The following is a 22,011-nucleotide window of genomic DNA, read 5'->3' as shown; positions in this document are numbered from 1 at the left end:
CCCAGAGATTCGGCTCTGGGAATGGCAGTCCCTGCGGCCTGCAAAGGCCGGACCTCACACCCCTCCCCACGCCTTTCCTGCTCAACACCTCAGTCCAGTTCGTAACATCTCAACATGGTTTTTAAGCAGATCGAGACTAAGGGCTCTGTTCAGCCCACACAGGGGCCCTCGGAGGACGCGCGGCCGATCTCAGGGATGTGAGATGAGAGTTTGGGGGCTTCTGGGGAGCAGGGAGAAGAGCCCTCCCAGCCCGCAGCCGCTGGCTCCCTTCAGACCGAGTTCCAACGCCGCGGGTCACGGGCATGGAAGTTAGTCTAGCTGCGGCCGGCGCTCCGCCTGGATTCCAGGTTTGGTGTCCAGACACTAACCTTGGGGCGTCGGAGCTGTGCGCAAGTCCAGGTCCCCGACTCTGGGGGCCCCCCGGCCGCAGATCGCCTCCGTCCCGCGAGGCCCGGAGCTCCCACCCAAGGCAAGGCTTTAAAAATAGCCCCGACGAGATTCAGGCAAGAGGAAGGAACATTTTTTTTTTTAATGTGTAAAAAATGTTTTGCTTCTGGTAGGGAACACTACCGCTGCAAGTTCCAGCACATAGGGCTCCCTCCGCGCGCACCCACGGCCATCTCCGCCCCTCGGGCCAGGCGCGGGCACTGTCTCCCGGATCCGGATTTGGGGAGCGCAAGTGCCCCCTGTGGTCGGCCCGCGCCTGACCCCACGGGCCTGAGAAGACAGAAGCGGCCGGCGTAGGGGCCCGGGAGGAAGTTGGAGCCGCGGGGCCAGGAAGGGGGCAGGTCGGCGCCGCGGGCCTGGCGGGGGCCCCACTGAGCCAGGGCCACCCCGGGGCGCCGTGCCGAGGTCCGCGCGGACTCGCGTTCCCCCACGTGGCCGGCCGCCCGGGGCCCCACGTGGAAGGGGCGGAGGAGGAAGGAGGGTGGAGGGAGGGCCAGATTCGCAGCCGCTGCAGCTGGACCCCCAGCCCTGCCCGCGAGGCCCCAGCGCTTCGCTAGGGCCTCCCAGGAGGGGCCAGGCCGGGGAGTGCCCGCCGCGCCCGGCCCACTCGCCCGCCCGCCGCGCCTGTGTGCACTTTCGCGGAGCCACTAATCCCCCGAGAGAGGCGATTTGTAGTGAAGAGTATCTGTAGGGGGCGAGGCCGGCCCATGTGGGGTTGTGTCATTGGTTTGTAAAGAGAGACCCCGCCTTTGCCCAAAAAAAAAAAAAAAAAAAAAAAAAAGGAGCGAGGAGTGAGCGAGCTGCGACCCTCACCTCGCCTCCCGCCTCGCTCCTGCGCAGCCGGCGGCCACCGGGAGACGCGGCCGCGCCGCTTCTTTCCCTTTCCTTTTCTCTCCGTTTTCCTCCTCCTTCCCCGGAGGAGAAAACAAATAAAGAAGAGCAAATAGCCGGGAGGCGCTGGGCTTCCAGGACGCTCCCTCCCCCGATCCAAGTTGGAATTAGCATCCTCTTGGGGGTGAGCGCGGCGCGGGGCGTGTGCGGGCCGGGTACCCCCAGCGCAGCCCCCTGCCTGCGGCCGGGCGCGGGGCCGGGACCAGGCTGGAGACGATCGGGAGCCGGGTGGGCGGAGGAAGGGGGTGGGGTGGGTGGGGAAGTAGGAAGAGGCTCGGCGGCAGGGGGAGGAGGAGGAAGGGAAGGGGAGGGGAGGGTGGGGAGCGGAGATAAGGGGAGGGGACGGGACGGGAGGGGAGAAGGGGAAGGGAGGGGAGGAGGGGAAGGGAGGGAGAGAGGGGAGGGAGGGCAGAGAGGGGAGAGAGGAGGGAGGGGAGGGAGGGAGAGGGGAGGGGTGAGGGGAGGGGAGGGAGGGGTGAAGGGAGGGGTGAAGGGAGGGGAGAGGGGAGAGGGGAGGGGAGAAGGGAGGGAGGGTAGTGGTGAGGGGAGGGAGGGTAGTGGGGAGGGAGGGGGGTAGTGGGGAGGGAGGGGGAGAGGGGAGGGAGGGGAGAGGGGAGGGGAGAGGGGAGGGAGGGGGAGGGGGAGTGGGGAGGGAGGGAGGGGAGGGAGGGAGGGAGGGGAGGGGAGGGGAGAGATTAAGTTTTTGTGTGTGTGTGTCCTTGTGTGCGTGTGTCATTTTAAGGTGGCCCGGGAGCGGCCCAGAAGAACTGGCAGCGGCCGGAGGAGCGAGGGACGGAGCCGGGAGCCATGCCGCGCTGAGGGGGGGCCGCACAGCCGCCGCCACCGCCGCCACCGCCGCCGGGTGGGGTGGGAGGGGCGGGAGCCGCCGCCGCTGCTGCCGCCGCCTCCCGGGTGGGCGCCCTTCGCCGTGGACGCCGGCGGCCCGGGACGAGGTAAGGGGGGCCCCGGGGGAGGGCTGGGACCGCCGCCGCCCCCGCCTCACCTGCGGCCGCGGGCCGGGGGCGCCGCGCCCGCGCCTCACTGCGCCACTGGGGGGGAGGAGGAGGAGGGCGAAGGACACCAAGCCGGCATCCGAGGACATCTTTGGTCTGCGTCCCCGGCCCGGTGTCCCCGCTCGGCGCTCGGGAGTGGCGCCGGCCTGGGGTCCCTGCCTGCCGCCCCCCGCCGCCGATCGTGCCCGCTGGCCGCCGTTAGCGCCAGGATTTTTGTTGTTGTGATGAGAGTTGATGAATGCGAAGTAGGCGGTCACCTTCCTTCCCATCAGGACTGGCAAAAAAAAAAAAAAAAAAAAAAAGAAACCCCGAGCACGGCGGCGTCCGGAGGGCAGCGGCGGCGGCGGCGGCGTCTCGGCGACGGTTTCCTAGGCGCCCCCGGCTCCTGTTCCCGGAGGCCGGTGGGTGCGCGCGCGGGGGCCGCCCGCGACCCAGGCCGAGCGCGCGGCGTGCCGCGGGGACAATACGGCCGGATCCCCCGGAACCGGGAGTCCGAGCGCGCGGGGCCTTGCGCCTGCGGGGCGGGGGAGGGGAGCGGGGGGTCCGCTGGGAAACCGGGGCGCGCGCGGCTCCGGGTCCCCAGGGGAGCGGCCCCTGCTGGCAAGGGATCCCGCGCGGCGCCCCGGGAGCGCAAGTGAAAGACGGGAAAGGAAGCGAAGTGGAACCCTTTTGTTTTGCCGGCCCCGCATTGTTGGCTCCTCCGGGCAGCCGGGCCACATCTGCCGCCGCCGCCACCACTGCCGCGGCGGGCTCGGCCCGCCAAAGTCGCAGCGGGGCGGGGGCCTGGGGCGAGCCGGGCGGCGGGCGCGGGCGGGGGCCGAGCTGGCTGGGCATTTCCTCTGCCCGGCCGCGCTCCCGCCGGCACCACTTCCTCCTCACGCGCCGCCGCCGCCGCCGCCGCGAACCCGGCCCGCCCGCCTTCCCCGCCCTGGCCTCACTTTTCGGGTGGGGCGAACCAAAAAGAAAAAGTTTCGCAGGAGGGTCTGGCGAGGGCGCGACCCGGGCGGCGGGGACTCGGCGCGGCGCAGAGGCAGCCGGGCGGCCGCGATCGCCTCTTCCTCCTTGTCCTCCGCGGCGCCGGACGGACCCGCGCGGCCGAGGGGAAGCGCCTTTCTTTCTCTACCTCGCGCTCTTCCCAACGACCCGGGGCAAGTTGGGCAGAGGCGCGCGGGCGCCGGGGCGCGCAGGGTCTTTCACCAGCTGGAGGTCCGCGGCGTGGCCGGTCGTCCGCAGCCCACGCAGCGCCCAGGTGCCGGGAGGCCGCGGGCCGGGGAGCTCTGCGCGGTCACCACTGGCCACGGCGAGACACACACGCGCACATACTCCCTTCGGTGGCTCGCTTTCCGCCGCCGCGGATGGTCACGGACACTGAGTCTGCGTGTGCGCGCGAGTGTGTGTGGTGCGCCCAGCCCTCAAATACTTTTTCCGGAGGCGGCCCAAGCGGCAGTTGGCTCCAAGGGCACCCGGGTTTAGTATTTTACAAGAGAAAGGAGGAATTTTTCGTAGAAATTCCCGCTTGGTCTGCGTCCTTGCGGTGGAGTCTGCTGGCAGTGGCCTGCGTCGTCATGCCGGGCTCACTTGCCCTATCCGGGGTAAACATATCTTTCTGGATTATTCCCCCTTTTTTCTTTTTTAAAGACTGGAGATCGGGTTAAGTTCTTAGAGAGTCAGACGTGAGTGGCTTGAAGGGTAGACAAGAGAATTCTATTCTATAAATATGCATTGGGAATTTAAAATGCTAAGTGCCTTATTTGCAATTCTGTTGGATATTGTAGAGACTGGTATATTTTTATCTGACATGGATAATTTGGAGGGGACGTTTATTTTGGTTAGTTTACTAAGTGATTCTGCCTCCCGACTTTGGCGAAATATATCAAACTCTGGTACTACTCTTTCAGAGAAGACACTCTTCTCTGCTAGCTAGGTGCTTGGGCTCAAAGGCAGTATAAAATTTACCCCGTGTTCAGTACCTGAGACTGCTGTTCTGCCTCTGGGGTTCTCAAAGTAGAACTTTAGTTTTCATGTGCTTAGGAGAATTCCACTGTTTTGATTTTTTAAAATAAATTTTCTACATTTTGAAGTAATGGGGCTTTAAAGCATCTTGTTTTCATAATCATTTGATTTCAAAGCATACTTCTTAGAGCAATTATAAATCAATATTCAAAATGCTAATTAAAGACTTTCAGAGCAGCTTTAATATAATATTGAAACAGGATTTCTTTTCTCTTTTTTAAGTAAGAGGGACTGTATCTCAGAGTTGAAACACTAAATATCCTTTTGTCTAGCATCAGATCTCTGGGCTGCTCTGACACTCTCTGGTAAAAACCCCTAGTGCTCTTTCTACTGCCCCCCCCCCCAAAGAAAAGTTAATGAGATGGTAGATTTCAAGCAAAAAAGCAGGCCCTCCTTCTTGCAAAATATGCTTCCAGTTGCCATTGAAGTTGGATGCTAGCTGTGAATGCACTTGCCTTTAATGAAACCAGTTTAATCGTTCACACTCGATCAAGTATAACAGGACCAAACAAAGGAAAGAAGCCAGCATATTTCTGTAGAGCATTGAGGGATTTAGTGTTAAGTGTTGATGTTGGGTCGCCCCCTCCCCCCACTCTGTCCCCTGTTCAAGGGAGTGAGGGTTGAAGGCAAAGGGAATTTATGACACTGATTGGTTTTCTGTGCCCGAGGAGTAGGGGACCCCAGTTTGTCCCTGTAGAAAGCAGTTATTAGAGGGAATTTACAAATCTTGGGTTTGGAGCTTGTTTTGGACCTGACATGGTGCCTTTTGGTTTAATTCTTTTTCCTGTTTGGGAAGATAAAGCGAAGGGGTATGTTTCCTCCCTCCTTCCTGACTGTACATTAATAAAGCTATAGGTGGAGGGTGCTCTGCGTAGCTCTGCAGATTGGAGCTCAGAGCCCTGTTATTTAGGATTTCACTTGGGATCTTTGAACATCCTGAACTGGGTGTTCTCCTGGGGGAGGGGCAGGGCAAATTGCCTTTTCTTAACTGTGATTTAAACAATAACAACAGCAGCAAAAAAATCTCTTTGTCCCTAAAATGTATTTCTTTGCCAGGCTCGAATTGCAGCTTACGCCTGGCAGTTAGTCATTGACTGGGTGAAGAAATATTTGCAAAGTGTGTCTCTTTAAAGTTAAAAAAGTAAAAAAGTTTGGCTACTTAAAAACAAACACTACTAGCATTGTAAAAATACACCAGTGACATACTTTGTGAGATATTTTGGCCTTTTAAGACTCAGGGCACACCTGTTCCTGTGGAGTCGAGTTTGCTTTCCCTGGCATTGTTAATCTGGTCGTGTACACAAGACGAAACAGGAAAACTTGCTATTCTTATAATTATTAACTAGCCATCAGTTACCCTTTCAGGGAATAATCAATAACTTTACTCTTGACTTGTAAAACTCCAGAAAGAAATCCTATTCATAAGCCCTGAAAGTGTTTTAATGAGAGACGAAGTGAAACAAACAGCCACAACAACAACAAACAAAGCTGCAAAATCAACCTGCAACTTTTTCAGTGTTCTGAGTAGCTAGCGACAAGGTAAATGAAGGATGAGTATGTAACATAGGTACCGAGCAAGCACATCGCTGGATTGGGAAAGGATATTATTGCTGGCAACTGTTAAAATGCCAAAGCAAAGAGAGTTCAGGATAACTCGCACCGTTTGAAATCCTTGAGACTCAAAACCAAAAGGGCGGCCCCGCTGAGGTCTAGCACCAGAACGCCATTTGCCAACAATTCTCTTCCATCATGAATCATTTTTGAAGGCAAAGTTATCCCCTTTGCACTTAACACTTTCCCTAAATGGAAAAAATTTAAAGAGTTTACAGCAATAGCAGAATGGCCACCCCAGTTGTCATTTTTTACCACTGTCATTTTAATATAGAAGGGCTGTCATCATAACATATGTGAGTACAAGCCTGGGTCCCTCTGTTACTAATCTTTCTATCAGTGAAAAGCAGCAGCCCAAGTGTCTCATGTCCCTGATACAGGCCACAAATATATATTCATATAGTACGTGATTGGGAAAGGAAATTTATCTTTTCAGCAGGGCACAGCTCCTGTAATATTTCCACCACCTGGCTGATAGTTCAATTACAGAGGGTGGAACACATTTCTGTAGTAATTTAAAAATGGGAGTGCAGTTTGCTTGACTCTTCAAATAAAAGTTCTTGTACTTAACACCATGTATTGAAATATCGGGGTGTCTTATTCCCCAAGAATGTTCCTGCATTTCACTACCTAAGGAATGCTTGTGTGGACTTCCACTACTGCAGACTTTTAGTAGGCACATGAAAATGCTGGAATGGATCTGCTCTCAGAGGCTATACTGCCTGGGCAGTATCAGTTTTCTCCCTTACAGCTGGTAAGCATGTCCTAATTTACACTCCTGCGGTTAAAGTTACAGCATCCTGGGAAAGAAGGAAAAATGCAAATCTTCCCCCCCAATCAATCTTTTGAAGTTAATTTTTATTCAAGTCTGTGTTTGATGGAGTATGTATCAAAGACTTATGAAAGGGTATTTTTTTTCTTTTTTTTTTTTAAACACACCTATCTCTGGGTTTGGAAAATTACATTTAATAATTGCTAAAAACTTCAGAACCATTTTTAAGGTGTTCAGTGTTTCTTTTGATCATGATTTAATGGATAGTATCCAAAAGCCGTCTGTGTGACTCTAATGATCTTCACAAATTAATGTTTGGGCTTCATCTGTCGCTTGCTTTTAGCCATCATCATTATTAGTATTTCAAGCCTAAATTATGGCTGCACTTGGACCTTCAGGACCGCACCAGTGAAAAGAAGGGCTTTGCACATTGTGCAAAAAAAAAAAAAAAAAAATGGGATTCACAAATGAATACAGAATGTACAATAGGGAGCAAGCCAGGCCATTGTTTGTGTGGAATGTTGACTATGGGAGCCAAGGGGCAGTTTTGCCTTCATTCTTCTAACTGCTGGAGAACACAGAAACTTCAGGAGCTGCAGACAGGATGGGAACCAGAGTCACAATCATCCGTCTTTGCCTGGCATGGCAATTGGGGCCACCGGCCTGCTCCCTTTCCAGACTTTTTCTTAGAAGGTGGTCTTTTCTGGACTGCTGGGGAACTCTTTGTTCTTCTTCTTCTCAGTGATCTGCTTTTTGGAGGAAAGATTCTAAAAGCAGATAGTAGGGTTCTTCTAAGAACGTGTTAACGAAGCAGACTTTTCCCCGCCCCTGAAATGCAATTTTCAGAAATCACATTCAACACTTACCAGGAACTGAGGCATCTGAAGTCATAGGAAGCAGTTGTGTTTATTTTTATTATTCCCCTCACATTAAAGTAGTTTTTAGTCTGTGGTGTTAGGGAAAGTGCGGCTAAAATGAGTGTTGGATTTTTGTATTTTGTTGCACAGGTGCTGCCATTTCTGAAAACTCCTCTGTATTGCATCTTCCTCCTCCATTCACAAAGCTTCCTGCTTCCACAGGGGAGCTGAGGTTCCAAAGTGGAGCCAAAACTCTATTGCTAAAGTGCCAGGCGCTCGTGTTGAACTTTCTTTTTTGCCTCTCCAGGAAGTGGGATCAGTGTAGCCCTGGCCCATTGTTGGGGGCTGATGCCCCTTCTGCCTGGAACTTTGGGGGCCAGTTGATGTTTCCATCTGTATCTAGCCTAGTTCCTCCTTGAGTGAATGTTTTAGAAATGATCTGCTTTAACTGTTTCTGTAACGAAATTTAACAGATGGTTGCCTAGGAGTGGCTTAATATTCACAAAAATTGTGATAAAATGGTTGGGTTCTTTCTTATTCCTGGAGCAAATGATGCTTTTGCTTTTATGGAGAATTGTGACTTCTATCCTGGGTAATAACAGAGCCTGCATTCTCCCCAAGGTCGGATGGTGTTTAGGGGATGTTAATCCCGAATAGCTGTTGTTTCCTGAACTTGGTGGGCAGCCTCACCTTTGGTTGGTGTTCACTGAGAGTCCAGAAATGTCCCGGGGTAGGGGGGAAGGCAGTGCTTTTCAACAAAACGGTGTGGTTCTTAAAATTCATCCCGCTTGTGAGATAAAAACACAAAGAAAACCTTCCTTTACATTGTTGATTTTCTCCCTCTCAAAAGTGCTCAGAAACCTGCTTTTTGCATTAAAATAAATCTTTAATTATGACTTGAAAGACACTATTAACTGGCTTGAAGCTTGGTTGGAAGTAGTGGCGACGTTTCTGTGTCTCATCCCAGCCCAGGTTGTGGCAGGAACTTGGAAGGGCCTTTTTAAGGAATTCGTCACATGGATGATGTGTGGGTCTTTTTCTGCAGCGCTGGGGCTGGCCAAGGGGTTGTAAACTCACTGCTGCGCTCCAGCCATGCCTGAAATCTGGCTTCCAGCACAGGACAAACAAAAACTTCATTATGGAGTCATGGAATCCCAGGAAGTTTCTTTGGAAGGAACTGTAGACCGAGATCGTAGAGGTCAGCTCCTCTGGCCTGATGGGATTGTTCCCCCCGCCCCCGCCCCAGGTATATGGCAATTTAAAAAGCCTAAAGCCTAGCTGTTGAGGCTAGCAAAGAATCACTTGTTAGGTGAAAATGACCTGAATCCAACCTGGAAGTGATGGTATTGTAGCTGACCAGGTGTGTGTGTCTGTGTGGGGTTGGAGGAGCAGCAGGTGAAGTCCCTTTGCTGTAGCGGGTGGAGGCCAGGAGACGGTTTGTGCACCCTTCCTGCTGAATGAACTCTGGCTGGGACTTTATTCTTTTGCTGATGGATGTCTTTAGTGGGGTGGGTCTAGAAGTGCAAATAAAGTTTCTGCTTGATCAGGCCCAGGTGGGTCTGGGGAATGGGTAGGGGTCATGCCTGCACATCCTTTTGGATGGTGGGGAGCCCATAGGGTGTTGCAGCTTCCGGGCCTGCCCACCTGGACTGCAGCCGCAGCGAGCCGGGAGGGCTCTCAGGGGCTCTGAAAACCCTGTCCAAGAATGGTTGCGGGGACTGGAGTGGAGCAGCCTTGCCCGGTCACGTGGGCTTGCTTTGCTGGGAGGGACAGGGTGCTGGTGACACCACGGAGGCCTTGCTGTTGGAGCTGCCAGGCCAGATGGGCTGCCTGGGCTCCTAGCACTGGCTGAGTTTGACTGACCACTGGGCCCCGGGGTGGTAGGGCAGAGCTTTCCGAACAGCAGAGACCCGATGGTGGCCCACACGTGGGGGCACCTGCCTGCTGAGCTGAGGGGTGGGAATGCTGCGTTTTCTTCCCAGGGGTTGTGACAAATATTTTAAGTTTCTTTCCGGCTCTTCTTCAGACGTTCAACTGTGGACTGCATTGCTGGCTGATTCCTCCAGCTGCCACTGCAGGCCTGGATGGAGCAGGAGGTCCAGTGTGGCTGCCACGGTTTCTACCCATATTCCTTAGTATCTCAGGAGGACACAGAGATGTACCTGAATCTTTTTTCTCAGTGCTTTCTGCTTATGGGCTAGAAGTCGCTCCAGGAGGGCAATCAATAAAGAGTATATTTTGCTGTACAGTTATCAGTATGCACATGTAAGTGCCTATAAGTAAAGTCTCAATGTTTTTGATCTTAAAAACATTTCACAGTCGTTAATCTTCACGATGCTCCTGCTGGCTAGGTAAATAGAGCAATTCCTATTTTATGCGAGGATGAAATATTGAATTGCCTCCCCCGAGTCATAAAGAGGCTGGTCTCCGCCTCCTGTTTCTGTAGCTCGAGTTTGGGGGCCTCGGGCGCCGGGAACCCCAACGTTCCGCCCAGACTGACCGCAGGGCGACTTCCGGGCTCCTGCACGACCTTCTGCTGCGGGGAGGGCAAAGTTGGGCCTGGGTGAAGGCCAACCGCCCTACCTGGCTGCCCTCTACCTGAGGGGGCGTGGTCTGTGGCTGCACTACCCCGAACGCGCCCCGTCAGCCGGAGTGCTGGGCCTTGCTATAAGGACGGGTCTCCTGGCGTCTGGGGTTCCGGATTCTAGGACCCCAGGCCCGAAGGTGAGGTCCCCCTGACCCCTGGGCCCCGCGAACCTGGCGGCTCCGCTCCTCCCCTCCAGGCTGGCTCACCTGGAGGCTCCGCCCCCGAAGGCCGCCTACCTGGCGGCCCCGCCCGCCTTTTCCTTCCCCTGCCCCCCGGCTGGACCCCGCAGGCTCGCGTACTTATCCCCCCCACCCCATCCCCCGCGCTGTACCGGACTCCGCCGGAAGCGCCCCTCCCCTCGCGCTTTGCCCTTTCACTTGTAAATAGGGAGCTGCTTCCCGCCGCTGGGAATTTGTCGAGAGGTGATAGAAATGGCCTTTACCCCCACCAGTGCCCACTTCCTCCTTCCTCCCGCAGCCCATTGTGCGGGGTCCCGCCCCTCGCCGCCGCCCACCCGCGGGCTCGCCCGCGCCACTCCCAGTCCCCCCGGCCGGGACGTGGAAGGAGCCCCGAGAGGACGCAGGACACCGAGGTGGGTCCCGAACCCGCGGCGAGGCTCGGAGCAGAACCAGGTACCTGACTGGACCGTGCCCGAGCCATCCCAGCGATTGCGGGCTCCGGGGATCTTAAACCTGAGTCGTGTTGTCCCTGTCTCTACAACCCACTCCCCAGTGGACAGGGAGGTTCGATGGTGGCAGAGGTGCGACAAGCGGTAAACGGCCCCATCGCTGTGACTTGGTCGGCTTGGCATCCCGTCGCAGGGGCGGCGTTGAGGCCGCGGTTTCTGCCGCAGCCTTCCAATCTGGCTCTGCTACTCGTAGTACCGATAGCGCGGTGGTGGTTCCGAGGGCTACCCCGTCCTCCCTCAGAACCTGCGTCCTTCTCACATTGCAGCGCTTCTCCGGGCGTGGGGCCTGATGAGCCATGTGACTAGAGGTTGCAGGGGCAGTAAGTGCAGAGCCAGGATGAAACGGGGCTTTTCCACCCTGCACCCCTCTTATCCTCGGTGGAGGAATTTCTGTGTGTTGCGCTCTTTCTGTCCTTGCAAACTTAAATTTGATTCTCAAGAAGTCCACGCAGACCACTTAAGTAGTTCTTTTATTTTTGTGAAAGTAACACTGTAACTGCCCTTGACTGATCCTTTACTTAGAGTCGTTGTCACTCTCACTGGACGCTTGGCCTGTGTTGCATTTGACCTTTACAACAAGGTGGGTGGGGTGTCAGGCACAGGGGACACTTGGGTGACTTGTCCATCGCCCTCCCTGCCCTCCAAGTGGTAGAGCTGGGATTCGAACAGGCTCTTGGAAGTGAGGACCGGGCAGGATTCCCTGGTGAAGGAGCCGCTCTCCCCGCTGCCCTGAGAGCAGAGGGGAGGTGAGGGTTCAGGCTTGCCCTGAATCTGGCATGTTCTCCCCAGGATTCAGATGGCTTCTCAGAAACAAGTATCTTTCTCAGGCCCAGAGTTGCTTCTGGATCACATGGGACTGTGAGAAGTCTGGCTTGTTTTAATTTCCTTCTTTGATTAGTGGTCTTTTGTTGGGATCTCACAATCTAATGCTAAGGAAGGATTTCTAGATAGTTTCCTGGACCGGGCCTGTTTTAAATTCACTACACTTTCTGAGTTAATGAACAGCATGGCTCCTGATCTGAAGCCTGAGGCAGGCTCAGGAGATGGGGGGCCCCATTGGGTGCACAGGGAGAATTCTGTCTCTGGACCACAGACTCGCTGTCCCGGCAAAGACCAGACCCCGGAAGGACCTCAAGGGCTAGGCACAGTGCTATTGATCGGGCTCTTTGAGGTAGAAGTGATAGTCGCTGTTTCACCAATCAAGAAACAGCGTCGGGGGAGGGGGGAGGCAGGGGGGAGGGGGAGGCAGGGGAGGGGGAGGCAGGGGGGAGGGGGGAGGCAGGGGGAGGGGGAGGCAGGGGGAGGGGGAGGCAGGGGGAGGGGGAGGCAGGGGGAGGGGGGAGGCAGGGGGAGGGGGAGGCAGGGGGAGGGGGAGGCAGGGGGAGGGGGGAGGCAGGGGGAGGGGGAGGCAGGGGGAGGGGGGATGGAGTTCAGCAACTAAGGGAGCCAGCAGTCAATTCCACCTGGCTCTGGTTTCTCTGTAATTGATTGAGGCTTTTGGCTTTTGATTGGGACTTGAGTACATTTGGGGATGGCTTTGCTGTGCTCGCCAAATGAGACCCCTCTGTCCTCCTGATCTCATTTCCTCCCTTGCCTCTATCTGGGTGTCTCTGATGTGCACCTCCCCCCCCGCCCCACCCAGCAAACACACATGTGTGTGAATGAGCACACACATACACACACATGCCCTGAGATCGTGTGGCTAGCTTTCACAGTGTTCAGGTTTTTTGTTTTGTTTTTGTTTTTTTTCTGGTAAAATTGGGTTTAGTAGCCAGGTGCTCGACACGTCTGTGGTCTGGGTGAGTGATCTCAGTGGGAGTCTTCTCAAGTGAGCCCCCTCCGTCCTAGCATGTGCCCCTCACTGGGGGGAGGGGCTGGAGGTGGGTGGGGCGTTCCCCTCCCTCACTCTGGCTGCTTCTCACTTTCCAGCTGGATTCATTATGCACATCTTACAGTGGGAGTTGGTTCCTGTGTTCAACATGGGGGAATTTGGGAAAAGAGACAGGGAAGATGGTGAGGATTTCACCTAATTGGAATAGTCTGTTTGCACCACTCCTGTAAAAACTAGCGAGAAACTTGATTCTGCTGGGTAAACCTCCTTTGGGCTGCGGCCCTGCATTTGTGCTGGCCTTGGAGAGGAATTTGAATTAATACTCCCTGACAAAAGGAACAGCTTTCTTTTCAAAGAGGCTATCAGAGAATTGAAAGGGAATGGCACAAAGTTGGGTGTGTCCTGAAATCTGGAGACCGGCCCTGCCTGGGTGATTAACTCACCTGAAAGGCACCCGGAGCAGGTGATGTGGGAGCTCTCCGACTGACCTTGGCTTCCTTTAGGGTAAGGTCCCCGCGAGGTGGAGATTTTCCTGAAAAACAGGCTTTCCTTTAATTACAAGATTATCCTCCTGCCTTACCATGCTTCTCTTCCTTTCGTGAACACGTGTGTGCTTGCAGACACGTGTGTGCTTGGGAAATAAATCCGTGAAGTTCTTGCTGGTGCTCCAAGGCTCCAGCGGGCCTGGGTGGTGGTGGGGACACTGCAGACTCCCTGTCTCAGGCTTTGGGTTCTGCCCTGTTTCCTGGAGGTTGAGGGCAGCGCGGAGCGCGGGGTGCGGGGTGCGGGGTCGGGAGCTTTTGACCAATTAGTCCGGTCCAGCTTGGGTCATGATTATCTTCTGCCTATTTTAAGTCCCCCCTGCAGTTTTCAAACAGGGTCTCCATTCTGCTTCACTTCCCATGGGAAAGGGTGGTGCATGGTAGGTGAAGGCACGCCAGGATTAGCCAGCTCGTGCCTCTCAGGCCTCAGCGGTGCTCGGTGGGACCCGAGAAGGAGAAGCAGCTGCTTCCATGGGGGCCCTTCTGCCTGGAGGGTGGATGTGGCCGGGTCTGAAGGCATTTAAGCACAGGAATGTTCTCATGGCCCTTATAGTTTTGTTAGCCTTGGCCAGCCGAGAGCCAGGATTTGTGGGTGGTCCCAGAACCTTTTTTGGGTCTGCAGGTGTGTATCTCTGGCCTCTTCCGGGTTTAGGGATCCCTGGCTCTGCAGAAATGCCCCTGGGCTTGGCATCCCGAGTTCCTCCGGAAGGACACGAGGGAAATCTGATAGGTTTCCCCCACGTGCCCTGTTGGTGCCACGGTGAGTACACCAGGTTTCCTGAGACCCTAGTTTTCTCGGCCTTGGCCTTGTGCAGAGTTCTGTTTATTCTCCCTGTTCCTCCAAGGTGTTTGCTGCTTTTCGCTCAGGGCTGAGGATTTTTTTTTTTTTCCCCACACGCAAACATCCTTTCTTCTCATTTCTCAACTAAGCCTGGGATTAAGAATGTGGCTTCATCTGACAAAAGCCAGGAGATTTCAGAATTAACGTTGGAATTCTATCTGTAGTGATGTCTTCCTGAGTATTTAAGGAGGGCTTTGAACAGCGCATAATTTTCTCCTTCCCTAAACTGGCCAGATGCGCTCCAAGTAGTGGGCAGAGAAAGCAGCTCAGAGTGGTTTGAGTTTTCTTTGCGGTAACTGTGAGCTTGCCTTACTCGAGTCTCCTGTGTCCCAGGGGCAGGAAGGGCGAGGGGCTGTGACTAACAGTTGTTTGGGTGGTGCTCTTGATGTGTGTCTCAGACGACGCAAGAGCTTAGACGCCCCTCAGAGCTCAGCAGAACCGCTAGAAATGCACATTGCAAGTGTAACTCTGGTTCTTAAAAAGGTTTCTCTGCAAGGGAGAGTAACGGGTTTTTTCCTAATTTATTTCATCTTCTGTAGCTGCCGTGGGCAAGCGGGGGTCTTGGAGGGAGAGCGGCTGGTGGGAGCTGGGTCTGGGTGCCTTGTTGTTAGCGGGGAGGAGGGCAGGGTCAGCGCAGGGACCAATTTTTGGCCGTGCTTGTATCTGGGAGTTTTGCAACCTGGTGATTACTTGGCATGTCAGGCTCCTGCTTAGATCCAAAAGCTTTTCTCTGGGCCACCCTGGAGCACTGGGCTGACCTCAGTGTTACCTGGGGACTCACTCTGACGGTGAGGGAGAGGTCCCACCAAGGCAGTGAATGTCTGCCTCCTTTGCCAGGGCTGAGGCTGGGCCCGAGGAGGGACGGCCCTGCCCCCAAGATAACACACGTCCCCACCAGCAGAGGAAGAGGCATCAGATGGCCTTGTGCTCCCTGGGCCTTGACTGCCTTGGTTGTGCAGGCTGGGAAATGGGACTTGCTGGTCACAGAGATGGTGAGTGGGCCCTGTCCTAGGCGAATGCGTCCACCAGGGAAGGGGGGTTTTATCTTTTGCACTTAAACGATGGATGGGTCTTACGGAGTCGGGGCAAGTGCCAGGTGAAGAGGGCGGGGCCCAGGGAGAAGTGTTTGTGGTGGGAGATCCAGATCCTGGTGCTCTTAAACACGACCTGAGTCTGCCTCACACAGGACCGGGAAGGCACCGGGAAGGGACTGGGAAGGGCGGGTGGAGGCTGGCTCCGTTAGGGAGCATCCCGTCTTCTCCTCCGTTCCTGGGGCCAAAGTGATGAACTGAAAACCGTTCAGGAGGTTGTTTTTAGACTGTGGAATGAATGTGACTCGGTATTAGGTCACTCTGAGAAATGCCCAGTAAAATATTTACTTTCTATTTAAGACCTACTTTCCCTTCCCAGAGAAGGAAGAAAAAGCGAGGGGTTGGGTGCTGCCCTCCTTTGCCTGAGGACAGCCAGCACCCTTAACCCGTGGGGGCCTCTGTGGCAGTGAACTTGCTTCCCAGAGAACGGTGTGTTGGGTTTGTCTTCCTGGCACACGGTGGGCCCTTAGCAGCAGCTTTGGTGACTGGCCCGGGTCCAGCTGGGTGGCCGATGTGCTATGGGTGTTTGTATGTCCCGATCTGGGCCTGGGAAATCTTCCCCTCCCGGGGCATTCACTCACTTCCAGGGACGGCCTGGGCAACCACATAAGTGTGGACGTGACACCCCACCCCACCCCCAGCCCTGCCCCCCCGGCAATGTCACGGCTCCCTGCTGCCTGTGGGCTCCAGATGCGAGTCGTAGGGTCAGGTGAGCATGAAATGGTGAGGTGGGGCTGGGGGCTGTGTTGGGGAAGGTGTCCTTCCGAAGTCTGTGGAAGGGACCCGATTGTCACCTTCCGGGCGGCTGGTCATTTCATGGACCGGCAGTTTCTTTGGGTTTAATTCATACCATTAAAAAATCTCACTTGGAAAGCGAGATGATCCTTGAGAATGCCCTTGGGAGGCAGCTAGTGGTGGAATGCAAGGGCATTCAGAGGTCAAGGGCCAGAACGTCCTATTTGCACATTTGCAAACGTGCACAGTAAAGAGGCTGATGCAGGTGGGAAGTGTTCAGATGTTAGCTGTTGGTTACTGTTATTGGCAGCATCAGTAGCTACGGTGGTGCTGTTGTAACAGAATAAGTGCCGCCTGCCCCTGCCCTGCTCGAGCTGTGCACGCTGTGTCTTGCTACATCCCTCGAGAACAGACAGTTGGAATTAGGGTCTTCCCAGGAGCAGGGAGAGAGGTCCTTTGTGCCCTGTTGTATCAGAAGGGAACAGGTGAGCGCTAGCACCCTTCAACTCACCCCTGAGTTGGGCACACATACTTAGTGCATTTAGTGGCAAGAAGCTGGCTGTGGGCTTGGTGGTTTCCACACGAGTGACTCACACAGTTCCCAGGGAGGGCCGGCTGGCTGCCCAGGTGCTTTGACAGGGTGGCCTGTGGAGCAGGTGGAGGAGCCCCAGGGCACCCCTGGCCAGGAGTCAGTCTCCTGGGCTCCACCCAAAGTTCCATTGCAGAAGCTCCAGGTGGGGCCAGAACACCTGTATTTTTTGCAAGCTCCTCCGGGTGGTTCTCAGCGCAGCCAGCCCAGAGCCTGCCAACAGCGCGCAGACTGTCTTTCTCTAAAAACAAACCACTCCCCGCCACACACCCACACACTTGAGTCTCGTTATCGAGCATTTGGCACGATCAGTGATTGAAAGATTTTATACTTGAATCCTCTTCCCCCATGTGAATGAATAGATTTGAAAGTGGAAATCTGGATTTCTGCCTGACCCGGTCTCATTTTTTGGTTTAAGGCGGGGGTTCTGTCCCCTCAACCAGCACCCGACATTCCTAGGGACTTGAGGGAAATTTCGTGTGTGCCCGTTAAAACTGGAGCTGGTTCTGTATTCGGATGCACTCGACATTTAACTTTTTCCCTTGACCCCAGGCAGCAGTGCTCATTGAGAGGAGGCTGGGCCGTGTCACAGCGTAGTGGCAAAGAGAGAGATTGTTTTTACAGATCGTACTTTAGTCCACTATGAACCGCACGCAGTGAAGCACACTTGGAAGGTTTGTATATCAAAGTCGAAGATGGGTGCAGTGGAGTTGATGACTTTCTCCTTGAGCGCAGAGACCGGCGCAAGGCACATTCACCTCTCTGTAGGTGGATGGAATCTACCCCCGGGAGCTCACTTGTGCATTATTTCATCCGTGTTGCCAAACAGATTTGGGGACGACACCTTCTGTTTTAGAAACGCAAGTGAACACATCTGGTGGCAAATCCTTTTTATCTTGATTGGTGAATTTATTAATTAGTAGGCTTCCGTGAGGCTGGTAGCTTATGTTGCCATTTAGAGGACAGCTTACCTTTATTCTGTTTGTAGAAACACCTTGTCATACACGTGCTTATTTTTTTAGTGACAACCTCTACGGGAGAGAGCGAGGCAGTGTGGATACTTCCCAGTGGTTGGAATCGGCAGTCGGGTCTCAAGCCACATGGATGGGCTGACAGTTAATAAATGATGGCACAGGCTCTGAACAGGTTCTTTTTCACCGACACCACGCTGCTTAAAGAAAGGCTGTGTTATTCAGATAACCCAATTCTAGGGATGGGGGTGTGTGTGCACATTTAAAAGCGGGGAGGCATGCAGGGTGATGCATCTTTTTTTTTTTTAAGTTTTGGCTGCATTGGGTCTTCGTTCCTGTGCGTGGCCTTTCTCTAGGTGTGGCGAGCGGGGGCTACTCTTCATTGTAGTGCGCGGGCTTCTCGTTGTGGTGGCTTCTCTTGTTGCAGAGAACGGGCTCTAGGCACGCGGGCTTCTGTAGTTGTGGCTCGTGGGCTCTAGAGCGCAGGCTTAGTAGCTGTGGCTCATGGGCTTAGCTGCTCCGCGGCATGTGGGATCTTCCCGGAGCAGGGCTCAAACCCGTGTCCCCTGCATTGGCAGGCGGACTCCCAACCACTGCGCCACCAGGGAAGCCCTAATACATCCATTTTAAGAGTTGGGAGCCTTTGACACATTTCCTGTGCTGGTTGAAGGGTGAACTTGAAAGGCCACGCACGGTGTCCTCAGATGAGGATTTAAGGGGTCTCCATCTGCCCCTTGATGTGAGGTTGGCAATTGTGGTCTTGGGCAGAGAGGATTTGCCCTTTCTGGTTTGGGTAACTGCTTTCTGGGGGCAGTTTGGAGGTGCTTTTTGAGTTGCGTGCCAAGCCATTTATTGTGAGAGAAATAGCCATTACTTAACCTTTACCTGGCAGAGTGGCACAGAGCTAAGTGTTTGGGGCCACATGTTAAAAGGTTTCCATCTGTGCTTGAATATGAGAAGTGGGAACCTTTGGGGCCCTAGCAGTTTCTTTTGGGGCTGCTTTTGGACTTGGGTTAGCAAAGAAATGACTTTATGATTTATGGTGTTTATGAAGACTAGCATACCTATCTATTTTCATATAGACATCTTAGTAGAGATTAAATACAAAATAAAGCAGAATGCATGAACAGAGATATTCCCATAAGCAATGTTGTAGTGTTAGGCAGTGTAATTATGTTTTGTACACTTCCCAATTAAGCAGTTATGCACTACTGGAAAAACCACCTTTAAGAGATTGAGGAAAGCTTTATAACTTAGTAGATCAAATAAAAATAGATATATAATATTTTATGCATAGGGTTTTAAATTTTTACAGTATATGCTAAGGTGGCTCAGTTGGGATTGATTTGTGGAAATGTATGCAGTGACACTGAGATGCATTTGCTTCTTCTGAAAGTTGCCTGTTGAACAAAGATCTGCTTCTTCAGCAGATAGAGCTCCTACTGTGTGCCCGATGCCAGGACTGCAAGCAAGAGCAAAGGAGGATTATCCTGAAATACAGAGAGCTGGGATGGGGGTAGGGTGCTTCCCAAGTGCCGGGGTGGAGGGTGGGTTGTCTCCAGGCTGAGGGGTCAGGGAAGGACTGACGGGTGTTCTTGGTGCTCTCCCTGGCCTGAAGAAGTACCGTGTAGCACCTAAGAACAGAACCCCAGAAGTCCACTTCTGGTCCCAGAGCTAATCAGGGGATTGACTGAAGGCCTGGGGAAGGTCCCCACCTCCTTGTGTCCTGGGTCCTCACAGCGGGGTGGTGGGCATTCTTTTTTTTTTTTTTTTTATAATGAGAAGCTTGTTGTGTTTTTTATTATTATTATTATTTTTTTAGATGTTTGGGGTAGGAGTTTATTAATTAATTTATTTTTGCTGTGTTGGGTCTTCGTTTCTGTGCGAGGGCTTTTCTCTAGTTGCCGGCAAGCGGGGGCCACTCTTCATCGCGGTGCGCAGGCCTCTCACTATCGCGGCCTCTCTTGTTGCAGAGCACAGGCTCCAGACGTGCAGGCTCAGTAGTTGTGGCTCACGGGCCTAGTTGCTCCGCGGCATGTGGGATCCTCCCAGACTAGGGCTCAAACCCGTGTCCCCTGCACTAGCAGACAGATTCTCAACCACTGAGCCACCAGGGAAGGCCGGTGGGCATTCTTTGTATCCACCTCTGGTGTGTGTGAGGGGCAGTGTGTTAATGCATGACACATCCTCAACATACACTGCTAGTGAGTTCTCTCCCGTGTGGGCACTATCGTTATTCTTTCTTTGTAGGAGTAAAGAGTGGGAGGGGCTGGGACCCGAGAGGGCGAGAGAGGGCCAGAGGGTCACAGGGCTCCCTGAGTTGAGATCTACTGCTGCCAGACATGGCATTTTAGAGCAGTGGTCGTGGTGCCTGGGAGACCCAACCAGCGGTGGACTCACCGGGTAGGTGACGGAGACAGCGAGGGTGCCGGCTGTCGGAGGAATGGCTGGGACTCTGACAGGGCCGGGTGCCCAACGGGCTGTGGGGCAGAGAGGAGGCCGGAGCCTGCTCTCGTACTTGGGGGTACATGGCTGGGTCAGTCAGTTTCAACCCAGCCTGTCTTACTCCAGAGTATGAGTTTCCATCTCACTGTGGAGCCCCTGGGCGTGATCCCTCCGTGTCCCTCCACGGAGAAGGCCAGGCGCAAGGTAGGGCCGAAGGCTGTTTTGTCGCCTTACCCTCTGGCCTCACATAGGTCATCTGCAGGGGTGTGCGTGGTGGCAGTCTCACTGATAGAAGGGACCAGCGGGGAAGAGCTCATCCCAGCTCTGCCCTTAGCTTGCCTCGTGACCTTGGGTGAACTCCAGTGTTGCCTCTGTTTCCCCTTCAGCGCCGGTCCCTGGGTTTTCTGGATCGAGACACAGACCCCTGGGGTCTCAGCACCACCACATGAGGACAAGGATGTGTGTGGCCCCTGGGGGGGGCTCAGGGACTCGCCCCTTGCATGCTGCAGGCCGCAGGATGCCCATGGCAGCGAGGGCAGACGCAACGCCACCGGCTGGTGGGAGCCTGTCCACTCCCCGCTTGCTGACCAGGAGGTTGGAGTGTGATGATGCTAACGTGATAGGTGGAACCCCAATAAGAGCAGTTAAGGCACAGTAATGAGCAGAATCTCATTTCTCATTTCCTGGCCGCTAAACTGCTAGAGGTCCCGAAATGACCTTCCTGACAAAACTGAAGTGCTGCTCAATTTCAGGGCGTCTGCGCCAGCGCGTGTCTAACGGGATCCTTCCTGCCGACGTGCAGACTCTTCCAGGGCTTCCTGGGGAAAGCTGGAGGGGTGGGGCAGGTGGCGGCAGGTGACAGCCGCCCTGTTTTTGGAAAGACTGCTCTGGCTGCAGTGGGATTGCAGTTTACTGCGCAGGGCACGTCATTTGTTTTTATTATTTGTTTTGGGCTTTTGAGGGGGATCAACTTTTTTAGAATGTTGTATAGATATAATTTACGTACAGTAAAATTCACCCTTTCAGCACGCGATTCTGCACGTTTTGACCAACGCTGTGTAAAATCCACGTGGTTGCAGAGCAACTCCGTCACCAAGGAAGGTTGCCGGAGCCCTTTGTGATTATGCCTCCATCCTGCCCACCACTGCTGCAGTTTGTCCCCTTTTGATAGTGGAAAGGCCAGCCCGGGAAGTATGGAGGAAAAAGTACGTAGATGTTCGTGTGAGGTGCCAGGGTTTTCTAGGACGTCTGTCACGTGCGAGGGTTCCGCCTGGCCCGGGAGGACGCTCCAGGCCACAGCAGACAGACTTGCCCGAGCGGCACCACCCATGTCATCCCAGGGATGCCCGAGACTTAAGGACGTTGGCCCAGGCTGGGCAGGTTGGCTCAAAGGCCAGTCACTGTGGCTGGAATCTTATCTGCCCCGTGAATCCACGGGCCCCCAAAGGGCCCCCCTCCCCCCAGGAGTGGGCAGTTCCACGTCCACACCTTGGGCCTCGGTGCATCTCGGGCCGTTGTCCCTGGGCTTTCCGGGGACACACACACCGTAGCTGCTCGCCCTCCTCCACCGTGTTCCTGCAGCCCCTCGTGGTAGGTGCCCGCCCGGGAGTGGGTACCTCCTCTGTCCACCACGGCCACTGGCTCCGGGTCCAGGGGGACTGGAAGTGACCGCTGGGCCGCTGGCTACTTCCTCTTTCTTCCGTGGGGAAGTGGCTTAGGAGAGGGCCAGGCAGTGTGTTTGCTCACAGCAATCCTGCGCCCCATGCTGATCCAGGTCCCTGTGCCTCCTGGGGCGCAGGGCAGGCTGCAGGTCCCCGCTGGGCTTCCTGCAAGTAGAGGCTGGCCACCGTTCTGTGGTCAAGGGGGGTGGTTTGCCGAAAGCCGGAGGGACCAGTGTGCTTTCCTGTGGGAAGGTCAGTGACTGCCAAGGCCAGCAGTGGGTCACCTGGGTCAGCGTCCCACCCTAGAGCCGGAGTGCTGGTCTCCACTCCTACGCTTGCCAGCTCCTGCGTGTCGCACAGGATCCTGGTTTCTCTCGGAGCAGGGGCTGCGTGATGAGGCTGCTGCCGCTCTCCGCCCAGAGCACG

General features: G+C 54.7%; 1 protein-coding gene across 2 annotated transcripts in view; it reads left to right on the top strand.

Moving 5' to 3' along the window:
- Positions 1-2,217: 2,217 nt before the first annotated feature.
- The window catches only part of CTBP2 (C-terminal binding protein 2), a gene marked incomplete at its 5' end in the record, with an annotated part of 161,083 nt that continues 141,289 nt past the window's right edge, over positions 2,218-22,011 (top strand). The window contains one exon of one of the 2 annotated variants that reach the window (XM_082673405.1): positions 2,218-2,291. Of the gene's footprint in view, positions 2,292-10,749; positions 10,824-22,011 lie in introns of those variants that run through there. The other variant, XM_082673406.1, reaches the window with a different exon arrangement.

The sequence above is a fragment of the Grampus griseus genome (genome assembly GCF_964374135.1).
Source record: "Grampus griseus genome assembly, chromosome: 16".
NCBI classification, from domain to species: Eukaryota; Metazoa; Chordata; class Mammalia; order Artiodactyla; family Delphinidae; genus Grampus; species Grampus griseus.
This window is presented reverse-complemented; position numbering and strand designations above follow the sequence as displayed.